Genomic DNA, 12,654 nt, shown 5'->3' on the forward strand with positions numbered 1-12,654 from the left:
CTTCCCGCGACCCTTCTGTAAGGGGATGTCCAGTTGCCTATAGATGGGCTTTGGGTCTCCACTCCGTACTCCCCCTCATTCACAATGATATGATTATTTGTTCTTTGATGCCTGATACCTGATCCCATCGACACCTCGTGATCACAGGCAGGTGTGCTTGAGAGCAAATTCTTGTTGGGACCAGAGAAAGCTAACCTCACAATCACAAAGCTTTCATGTTCAGGTTCTTTAGGGATGCCCTGTGTATCAAACAACCATTTCCTCCTCTCACTCTGCCCCCCCCAAAACAAACAAACAAACACACACACATCCATCCAGGCATACCTCACTGCCCTGCACTCTACCACCTGCATTTCTGGTCGCTCAGTAGGGCCATGAAATAGTTTTGTTCTTCAGGAAAAGTCAGATCTCCTTTTTAGCAGAAAAATAGTTGTCCAGGGATTGTTGATGGTCCCTTTGGAATAAGGAAAGTAAAATAAAACTATAGGAATTCAAACTGAGGAAGCAAGCCTTTGATGAGAAGGGGGGGAAAAAAGCAACCGAGAGTCACAGGTCACCAACACCTGGAGTTTCTGTAAGCTTTGGATTCAGGTGAGTTCAGTTTAATAGAATTGTATAATCTTTTGTCTCCAAATGTTTATCCTTGGCAGACTGGCGCCTTCTTAAAGCAGAAACCACAGAGAATTTTCCATTTTTTCCTCTGTTATTTGTCTATCCTTGTTGGGCTGTGTGATCCACATGATCCACAGTTCGGAACCACCAGCAGCTCCGTGGAAGAAAGCCTGGGCTTCTACTCCTGTCAACAATCACAGACTCAGACCAGCCACAGGGGGTTGCTATGAGTCAGCATGGACTTGATGGCAGTAGATTTAAGTCGTTTTCCGTCACACCAAATCTGTGTTGGGTCCATGACAACAGTGATGTGGGAATTTTGCTTTGCTCTGGGAAATGCTATTGCGGCAAGAATTGATGCTTTTGAATTGCCTTGCCGGAGACTTTTGATAGTGCCGTGGACTGCTAGAGGTACTGCCACAGGGCTCCTTGGAAAGATGGTGTATGTGTTAGTCTGGGTACTTTAGAGAAACAAATCTACAGAAACTCATATGTATAAGAGAGAGTTCTGTATAAAGGGTAAGTGCACATCAAGAAAACATCCCAACCCAGTGCTGCCCAAGCCCACAAGTCCAACATTAGCCCATATGTCTGACACCAATCCACAATCCACCAATCTCCATTTCACAAAACACATGCAATGATGCCAACTATAGGAGAAAAGCTGAATCAGTGAGCATGTAAGTATCTCAGTGCTGGCAGGGGTCTCCACATGGCTGCTCCAGCACCCAGGGCTGCATCAGGGTAGGTCTATGCGTCTTCTCATCAGGGATGTCTTGCAGGAAGTGAGTCTTGCCAGCTAAAGCAGGGGACTGGTTAAGGCAGCTTCACCCTGGTCTGACCATCATAAAGCAAGAGACCCGAGAACTAGAAAGGGGAGGCTCACCGAGCCATTATCTCTCTGCCCTTCAATTAACCCCACATGTGTTTATCAGCCAGGTTGGCACAATAAACTTCAATTATCTCAGTGTGTTAGTCTGGGTGGACTATGGAAACAAATTCATAGACATAATCATATGTGTATGAGGTGTATATACAAGAGCAGTTGAGTATTGAGAAAACATCCCAGCCCAATCCAGATCAAGACTTTAAGTCTGATATTAGCCCATATGTCTGATACCAATCTATGAAGTCCTCTTCAGACTCATGAAATACATGCAATGACGCTGGGTACAGGACAATCACACACCAGTGGATGCAAAGTTGGTGGCAGTAGAAGCATCTCAGCACTGGCAGGGGTCTCCATGTGGCTCCTCCAGTTTCCAGGGATGCATCAGGGTAGGTCCATGTGGCTTCTCTAACTCCCAGGGTGTAGTGCAGTGTGTCTTGTCAGCAGTGTCTCCAAGGGAGTGAGCAGAGAGAGAAAAGTGTCTCCTGCCTCCAAGGAGGAAATACCGGATTTCCTAGAATCCTCGGGAGAAGGCCATCCCCACAAAGAGGCCTCGTTGGCTATGACCTGATTGTCAGACTAGACTCCACCCCTTCACTCTTAATCCTCTCAAGTCTCAAATTAATACCAGATTATGTAACTACCACAGATGGCAAGACTTTGGACATGTTGTCAGGAGAGACCAGTCCTGGGAAAAGGCCATCATGCTTGGTAAAGTGAAGGCAGCAAAACAGAGGAAGGGCCTCAACGAGATGGATTACATAATGACTCTAACAATGGGCTCAGGCATAGGAACAATTGTAAGGATGGCACAGGCCTGGGCAGTGTTTCCTTCTGTTGAACATAGGGCCACTATGGGTTGGCACAGACGCCCCGGCACCTAACAACAATCTAAGAATCTATTACATAAAATGGGGCCATGCAATTTTACCACTATATTTGTATAGTAGATGTGTATAATTTTAGTTTTTAAATGTACGTCTTGCAACGATGTACAAATATGTTTGACATACAATGGATGTGTGTGTGTGGATTGTGATGGGAGTTGGATGAGCCCCCAATAAAATGATTTTTAAAAAATGTCAAAAAAATAAATGTAGTTCTTTGATCCATTTGAGGTTTATTATTAGTACTTTTAGAATAAACACCTTTAATATGTGCTAGGATGGGAAGATTTGCCACTGTCCCTTTAAGATATGAATAATTAACTTCCCCTCTCTTTTTAATAATCGCTTACACTTGAAACCCATAATACTATCAATGTATTTTCCACCCTCTCTTCTTGGGATGCATCAGGAAAAGAGGGAACTTCAGTGGAGATTCTGCTTTATCCTACTCATTTTGAGACTTAAAAACATCCTAGAACTTTCAGTACCCCGCTAGCCCAGGAGTCCTTGGCTGGCAGAGGGGAACCAACCCAGCCCGGGAGACCTGTGTGCCACAGCTTTTCCTTCTTGTTCTCCTCTTCCCTGTTCCTTCCTTTATTTTTATCCCTTCTCCCCTTCTTTTTTCTTTCCTTTCTTCTAATTCTCTTCTTTGCCGTATCACCTTTTCTTTTTTCACAGTTCTCTTCCTCCTCTCCCCTTAGTTTTGCAAATTGTGTTTTTCTTTTTACTGTTTTATCCTGTCCTTGTGCAGTTCTATTCCTTTCCTTTTAGTCATTTTTTCCCTTATTGTTTCCTGTATTTCCCCAGCTTCTTTTAAAATTTATTATTTTATTTTTAAGCTTTTCCCCCTGCCCTTGTCCCTCCCAATGGGAGAAAGCCTCAATGTCCACACAGCCCAACCACACCCCTGGCTCCTTCAGCCACACCTCATGGGCCAGAGCCACTGACCACCCCAAATGACGTGGTCACTGGTAGATAAATGGATACACCACCCAAATTGGCCCTCAAGTGTGTTATACGAACAGCAGAGACCTGTGCACACACTCACATTCTCTATTACACCCACCAGGCGATAGGTTGTGAGTGGCTAAGGTATCGCCAACACACAGCCATGAATTAGATACAAACAAAGCAACATCAAAATGTCTCAGAGACAATGGACAATTTCAGCTCATGGCTCAGAACAAAATAGAGTGGGTCAAACAAGTGACCACTATTTTGAGCTAGAAGTCCTTTCTCAGGAAAAGAGAATGGAATTATTTGATAAAGAATTAAAAAAAATGCTATTTGGTACTTTCAATGGATGGAGATAAAGCCTGAGAGAGCTGTAGATTCTGTCAAGGAAAACAAAAAATTGGAAGAATGCAGAAAAACATTACAAGACCAAACTGACAAAATAAATGAGAAAAATTAGAACCCATACGCAACAGCCAACAGGAATCCATAAGATTAATACTATGAGGTCAGAAATAGATATTGCATTGAAAAGCAAGGGAGTAGAATTGAATCAAAAGAAGGCCAAATTAGTGAACTTGAAGACAGATCTCTCAATATTAATCTGCTAGAGTAATTATTGGGGGAAAAATAAAAAATATCTGAAGATAATTTTAAGAATTATGTGGGGGTACTGTCAAGAGGAATAACATATGTGATTAGAGTTTCAGAACAGGATGAAACAAAAATCAGAAAATTATTCAAGAGTTATTTAAAGAAAACACCCCTGACATCATGAAAGATGAAAAGAGTGTCACCACAACATATTAATCAAACTTTTCAAAAGTAAAGATAGCAAAGAACCCTGAAAGCAGCTCAAGCAAAACATAAATTTACCTACAAAGCGGAACCGATAAGACTAAGCTTTGATTTCTCAGCAAATACCATGCATGCAAGAAGGCAATGGGGTGGCATGTACACAACTCTGAAAGGAAAGAAGATGGCCAACCAAGGATCACGCACCCAGCAAAATGGTCCCTCAAGTATAATGGTGGAGCTAGGACATTTCCAGATGAACAGAAATTAAAGGAGTTCGTAAGAACCTTACAATCAATACTAAAACCAACTAAGACCAACCTTATAATCAATACTAAGGGGAGTCTTTGGACGGAGGACTAATGCTTTCCTGAAGCAACCCAGCTGCAGAAGTATACAAAGTAAAATCGATAAGGCTTCCTAATCAGACATTAGTTTGTAATGAACATAATTAAAAATAAATAGAAGGAATAGGGTAATTACAGATTTTCACATAGGAAGTCAAGTAGATTTCAAGATGTAACAGACTTTTAAACTTGAGAAGAAATTAATAAATTATAGCATTTATTAATTTTAATAATAACTTTAAAGAATATAAATATCAGAATAAAAAGAAAATCATAGATTTAGTAAACAATTGTTGAATATAAAATTGATTATCTGTTCTGTGAACTTTCACCTAATTCATACTAAAAATTCAAATAAATAAATTTAAAAACAAAGAAAAAATGTTTTTCTCACTGCTCTCAAGTTGCTTTCAGCTCATAGTGGTGTAGTGGATTATGCATTGGTTTCTAACCTCAAGGTTAGCAGTTCAAACCACCATCAATCAGCTCCTCGGGAGAAAAATGAAGCTTTCTACTTCCATAGAGATTTTGTCTTGGAAATTCACAGGGGCAATTCTGCTCTGCCCTCAAGGTTTCGATGAGAACAATATGTTCTTACAAAATAAAAATCAGGACCCTGCAATGTAGGCCAGCTGTGGCACTCCTTGGAATTCAAAAGGTCATGCATGCCATGGTCTCTCACTTGAAGGTTATTTTTGTTTGGTTAAAGCAGACACAAGGACTATCTTTTCCTACTCAAATCATTACTGGATCTTGCCTTTTCCTCTTTTTATCTCTATATTACTGCAATTCCATATCAAGTTCACTTGGCTCTTGTGTTTCAGATTTCTGGGAAAATACATATTCTTTAAAAAATTGTTTTCTTGGTACTTCATCCACATCACATACAATTCAATAGTTCAATCATATCAGGAAGAGTTGTACAATCATTGTCAAAATCAATTTTAGAATATTTTCTTCTTATACTCATTATTCATGTAATTATTTTTTCAAATGTGGCGAAAAATGTACACAACAAAACGTTCTACCATTGAACAACTTCTACATGTACAATTCAGTGCCATTGATTATACTCTTTGTGATGTACAACCATTATTGATTTCCCTCTTCAAATTGTTCCACCATCATTAAGGTAAGCTTAGTGTCCCCTAAGCAAAAACTCTTCCTCCTTCACCCATGGCAATCATAGGTCAAGTTTGGGTTCTTTTTTTTTTAAGTCGTTTTCTTGATATAAAATTCACATATCATATTCTATAGTTAAATCTCCTTTTAAAAGAGTTGTATATGGATCACAATCAGTTCTAATGCTCTGCCCCCTCCCACATTCATTGATTGCTCCCCAATTTCCCTCCCCCTCACTACCCTACCCCGTTCCCAATAAACCATTGTATCAGTTATTGTCCCTATGCATCCTTTTCCCCCCCTGTGCTTCATAAACTGGAAAACCTAACAGAAACATTAAAAACCAAAATCAAAACAGGAAGAAAACAACAACTTTATAGAGATAAAAATGAAGAGTGAGCCGGGAAAGACCACCAACACGTATGCTTTTTTCAACACCACCTTTATTTTCTAACACGGCCAGACTTATTCGAAATGACTCCTCTAACAATAATGTGTATTCTGTTTGATCTTCAATGTACTTGGATTTGTTTTAGAGGTTAAGGTTTATCTTAATCAGTATTAACACGTCACAGGGACGCTATTTGACCTCTAGATGGCAGTACAGTACTATCAAAGAAGTTTTTGATTTCTTTCCTGCTAGTCATGCACAATTGGTATTCCTGCTTCTACAAAGATGACCTTCCTTTGCCAATGATAGTTTCTTCTTTTATTATATCCCCCTTTGACCCAGTTGTAAAATGTTTGATCACTAATTATATCTGATATAAAAATAAAATTTATAAAACATCAAGGAGGTGCTGTATCAGGTTGAGGGTGCTCAAGTAAAACCTGAGTAACCATTATACTTGGCATTTATGATTATAAAAATAAAGAAAATCTCGAATATTAAAATTCCTGGTCGTGAATTGACACATGACTATGGCACCTAATATAGAAATTGAATGTTGCATGGCACTCCAAATTAGCGCCGCAATTTCAACTATTCACAGTCCATAGGCAGCATTCATTGTCATTGCGCATTACTAACCCTGGGCATTTTGAGGTTTGTATGATGGGCAAATTTGTTATGGAGGTAGGTTCAAGAAGATGCTAGCATCCTTTCCACTTGCCATCCTTTCCCTCTGCCCTGCCATTAAACCTTCTGATCGCTGCCTGTCACCCTTAGCTTTTTTTGGTGACTTTGATTCCCTTATGAGCTAGTTAACTTTCATTCTTTCCATGACTTCAGCCTGGACCCTTAACACTAGACAGCCTCTTTGAAATGCATTACCCTGGCCTTGTGGGGGATAAGAAGTGGGAATTTGTATTCTCAGTGCAAATCCTACATCACTAGCAGACGGTGACCCAAAGCCTCTCCAGCAAAGCTTTACTGCAGTTATCAGGGTGATTGATGGGCTGAATGCTTGGAAGGTTATGGATTGTCACCTGAATCGGTGTGTTCCATTGCATTCGCACTACTGCCATCCTCGCTCAGGCAGAAACTACTGCAAGCACTCCCTAGCTTCTTTCTTTCGTTTAGCCCTTACACAGCTTGGTGTCTCTTTATAACTCACAACTATCCAGTGCCTCCCCACTGCCAAATGAGCAGCCCAAATTCTCTTGTTGCTCCTCAGGAGATAGCTCCCGGACGTATACCCTACACTATTGTATGCCCATCAGGCTGGACTACTCAGTATTCTAAAAAGACACATTCTGCTTTTACTCACATACTTTTCAATCTCTGGAATATATATTCTTCCACCTCCGTTTCACACCATCGAGATCTGGCCAATTATTCAGATTCTAGCTAAAATCTAACCTCTTCCAAAAAATGTTCCTTGCTATGCTACACTGCAAGCAAACTTTCCTTTCGGTAACCCTTATAATACTTTATTTTGTAACTTTGATGGCATTTAATAATGCTTTTTATTGAAGTTATTTGTTCACATGCCTTATTTTCCCTGCAGGGTTGCAGGATTTTTTCAAGGAGATAGATTTTATCATACTCATTTTTTTTATCTCTTTTAATACCATACACATAATAGAGCAGCAATGCATTTTGAGAAATAATGTTTATTAATATGTACCTGTAATTCCATTTTTGTTTATATATCTCATATACAAATGAAACAAAGTCACATTTAATAGCTGTCCACACAGACACACACATATGTATGAGGACCAAGTTAAAAAAGTAGTCTTACTAGGGTTCCATTTCACACACGCATGAGTGTTTTCAGCAGAAGAGATGCTTGAATATGTGTCTGCCATTAGTGAAGGCTCCTGAGTTAGTTAATTGTGCCAGCCTGGCCGATAATCACATGTGGGGCTGGTTGAAAGGCGGAGGGATAAATGGGTGGTGAAGCCTCGCCTTTCTAGTTCTTGGGTCTCTTGTTTTGTGATGGTTGCATCGGGTGCAGCTGCCTTAGCAGGTCCCTGCTTCAGCTTGCAAGATTGACTTCCTCCAAGACATCCCCAAGGAGAAGCCGCATGGATCTATCCCGATGCAGCCCTGGGTGCTGGAGCAGCCGTGTGGAGACCCTTGCCAGTGCTGAGATGCTTACACGTTCACGGACTCAGCTTTCCTCCTGCAGTCGGCATCATTGCCTCTGTTTTGTGAGGTGGAGGACTTTGTGGACTGGTGTTGGGTTAATGGGTTAATGTTGGACTTGTGGGCTTGGGCAGCATTGGGTTGGGATGTTTTTGTGATGCACCTTTTCTTTACATAAAACTCTCTCTTATATATGAGTTGCTGTGGATTTGTTTCTCCAAAATACCCAGACTAATACAGCTCCAGACAAGTTCTCTCAGCAATGATGTAGTCTCATTAGGTCCAATGAAAACAGTGGCTTCTGAGGCCTTTGCTGGGCTGCTTAAATCCGTGGCAGAAGAGTCAGCTCCGAAGGTTATGACTATGTTTTGGAGTTCCAAAGGGGTAATCCCTCCACTAGCCTGTCAGTTTGTCATGTTGTGGTGGCTTGCATATTGCAGCGTAAGATCTTAGTAGTCTCTTTACTGAGTGGACTTCTTTACTTGATCTCTCTGGGGTCTACTGAGGTGGCTACACAGACTCACAGACAAAATTCATGAGCAAGGGGTTTATTAAGGAATCAACAAGTTGTGATGCCAGTGAGAAATGCTCAGGCTCCTTGCTTACCAGGATGTGTTACAAAGTTTCAGATCGGCTAATAAATGCCCAAAGGAGCATACCACGCTACTGTAAGCCGACCCAAAGGCAGTCAGCTCGAGCCCAGGGTCAGCCCACCCAGCTCCCTGAATTATGTTTCTAGAGGCCTCGCACTCCAGTGAGCCTCAGCCTGGTGGCACTCAGGTCCACTCCACTCAGGTCAGCAAGTCCAACGTCCCCAACCAAGTGCCCAGAGGCATGCCACTCTGCAAGCCACGGTTTCCTTAACTTGCTTTGCGAATTGGGGAGTCCAACACTCTGTTCCATGTTCGGTCTCCTGGTTCTGCTGCTGCTCCTCTGAGGGTACAGCTGACTTCTCGATCCAGAAGATTCACTGTGCAGGGAAGGCAGGTCTGTTGGATTCCCTCCTCCTGCTTCTCAGAGGGCTGTTTTATTTGCAGCAGGAAGGCACACCAGGGAATTCTGTTTACCATTACTCACAGGTAAATCCTATTAGTGTCTACCCCTACCTTCTTACCAGACCCATGCAAGAAATGGTTGTTTGGTGGGAGTTAGAGACTTTGGCTAGAAGACCCACATTAAATAATCCATTGCCCCTCATGTGCTGATTCCAGTAGTAGTTCAAATACCAGCAGGATCACCCAAGGTGGACTGGTTGCAGTGGAATTTCCAGATTGACAGACTAGAAAGAAGGAAAAAGTGGTCCACTTCTGAAAAATTAACCACTGACAATCTTTTGAAAACTGATGAAATGTGCAACTAAGATGAATTGATAATTACCAACAAAACACCCAACATTTCTCTAGTTCTTTAATGCTTTCTCCCCCCACTACCATGACCCCAATTCTACCTTATGCATCTGGCTAGACTGGAGCATGTACACTGACACAGATAAGAACTCTTGACACACAGAAGGATGAGAAAAGGGGAACCTATCACAGTGATCGAAGTATAACGCCCCCACCCCCCTGGGGGACGAACAACGGAAATGTGGGTGAAGGGAGACAGCGGATGGTGTAAGATATGAAAATAATAACAATTTATAATTTATCAAGGTTTCACAAAGGTGGGAGGGCAATGGAGGGTGGGGGAAAAAGAGGAGCTGATAGCAAGGGCTCAAGTAGAAAAAAATGTTTTGAAAATGATGATGGAAACATATGTACAAATGTGCTTGATATAATTGATGTATGGGTTGTTATAAGAGCTGTAAAACCCCTCAATGGAACAACTTATTTAACAAAGATGAATTGATAAATATTGATGATTGGAATGCAGAATTTGGAAACAAAGAGGAATGATCGGTAGCCTGGGTGATAGAAACACTGCTGGAGATCACATGATAGAATTTTGCAAGACTAGTAACATCTTTATTACAAACACTTTTGTAATAATCCAAAAGAAAGCATAAAATAATAAAAACAGGAAAAAATTAAAGTGGGTCAAAAGGGTAAACAAATAATAAGGTGTTAAATTTTAACTTAACTATATTCACGTTAGTCAACTTTTCAATGTACTCTGCCTGAGGGCAAGGCTATCCACATCCCTAGCCAATGGTGAGAGGGAATTCACCAGAGGCTTAATCCGCGTGGGGACTCTAAACGGATTTTGGGTTTTCACTGTCAGCACTTCTTCCATGTGGACTTAGCTGACACCTCACTTGGGTGAGTGGTTGTTCTAAGAAAAGCTTTTAAGCCCCCAGAGGCTATTCTTTTTGACTGTTGAATGATTTCTTCACCACACTTTGATGTAGCACCCATAGTTTGGGGAATTCCTTCACAAGGATAATTAGTGAGCAGGCCCACACCATAAGTGCTGATTGTTCTTATGTTAGGGGTCACGGCTAAGTGTGAGCTCAAAATCTATCCATTCTTGTTCCACTTTAGTGCTCGCATTATTAGCCTTTAAGTAAAAATCTATCAGGTCTTTTATAAAACTAATAATAGTATCATTAAACTAGCCAATGGTTGATACCAAGGGCTTGAGTAGAAAGTAAATGCTTTGAGAATGATGATGGCAACAAATGTACAAATGTGCTTGACACAATCGATGGATGTATGGATTGTGATAAGAGTTGTACGAGTCCCCAATAAAATGATTAAAAAAATTTACACCCCCCTCCCAAAAAAAACCCTAGCCAATTGTATAGAATCTAAGATGTCCTATACATTGGTACAGATAGGAACTGGAAACACAGGGAATCCAGGGTGGATGATCCCTTCAGGATCAGTGGTGAGAGTGGTGATACCTGGAGGGTGGAGGGAGTGTAGGGTGGAAAGGGGGAAACAATTACAAGGATCTACATATAACCTCCTCCCTGGTGGACAGACAATAGAAAAGTGGGTGAAGGGAGACGTCGGACAGTGCAAGATATGACAAAATAATAATTTATAAATTATCAAGGGCTCATGAGGGAGTTGGGAGCAGGGAGGGAGGGGAAAAAAACGAGGAGCTGATGTCAGGGGCTTAAGTGGAGAGCAAATGTCTTGAGAATGATGAGGGCAATGAATGTACAAATGTGCTTTACACAACTGATGTATGTATGGATCGTGATAAGAGTTGTACGTGCCCCTAATAAAATGATTTAAAAAACAAAAACAAACAAAATTCACCCCCCCCCAAAGAATCTTAAATTTTATTGAGACAAGGCGAGTATTCATGTATAGGAAAGATATTTAGACTAAAACACATGGCATGTTCACTTATATATATTAAAGAATTTAGATGACTGAATTCTGTTTAAAAAACAATGAGGATTAGACATAGGGCAAAACATTTAATAATGTTCACTACACAGAGCCAGTTTCCAATAATTGGGCAACCTCAAATGCAAGAGGTTTGAACCTAAGTCCAATGACTTCCCAACCCACAACCTTGAGAGAGCAGTCTTCCCCTTCTTCTCTCACTAGGGCATTGCAGCTTTAAGTCCAAAGGAACATATGAGTTCCTTTAATCTACAACAGGCGTGTTAAAGTTAAAACCCAGTTTGCTTCGTGGTTTTCCTGACTCTCATCCTTCTGATGTGGCCTGTGGAGTATGCTATGCACCTTGAAAGACAAAATCTAAAATCCAAGTATGGGACCTGGGTCACAAAGGGCTGCAGAGACTTGGTTAAAAATTCATGAGTAGCCATATAATACAGGACATTGATAAAAGAAATGTCATGCATGAAAATTGCTTTCGAAGATAGAGTAGGTAAAGCACATTGAAGAAATTATGAGGTGAGAGAACTGAACAGAAATGATCAAAGGTAGCTCAAGAAGACAAAGTAAAGTATTATAATGAAGTGTTCAGAGACCTAGAGTTAGAAAACTGAAAGGGAAGAATGTGTTCAGCATTTCTTAAGTTGAAGGAACTGAGGAAAAATTGAAGTCTTGAGTTGAAAATTGAAGAATTCTATAGGGCAAAATACTGAACAACGTTGGAAGTATCAAAACCAAAAAACAACAGCAACGAAAAAGCAGAGGTAAAGAGCATACAGAATCACCATACCAAAAAAGAATCATTCAGCAGGCAGTCATTTCACGAGAGAGCATATGACTGAGAAATGAGGCTGGCTGGGCTTTTTGTCTTGCATCCTTTGGACATGCTTTCAGGAGAGCTGGAAAAGGTCACAATGCTCGGTAAACTAGGGGTCAGCGAAAGAGTAAGATTGTGTTGTCTAGAGAAACAATTCCAGTGACATTTATAGATGAATAAGAAAGAGCTACATATCAATCAGTAATCTTTTTTTCAATCAATTTATTGGGTCTCATACAATTCATCACAATACATAGATCAATTGTGTAAAGCACATCTATACATTTGTTGCCCTCGTTATTCCCAAAATTCGCTTTCCTCTTGGGTTCCCGGAATCAGCTCATTTTCCTTCCCTCCCCCCTCCCTTCCTCCTCCCCTCTCCCCCATGCACCCCTGATAATT

This window comes from Echinops telfairi, unplaced genomic scaffold, assembly GCF_000313985.2.
Source record: "Echinops telfairi isolate 266 unplaced genomic scaffold, ASM31398v2 ScPeMD7_18;HRSCAF=68, whole genome shotgun sequence".
Classification (NCBI taxonomy): Eukaryota; Metazoa; Chordata; class Mammalia; order Afrosoricida; family Tenrecidae; genus Echinops; species Echinops telfairi.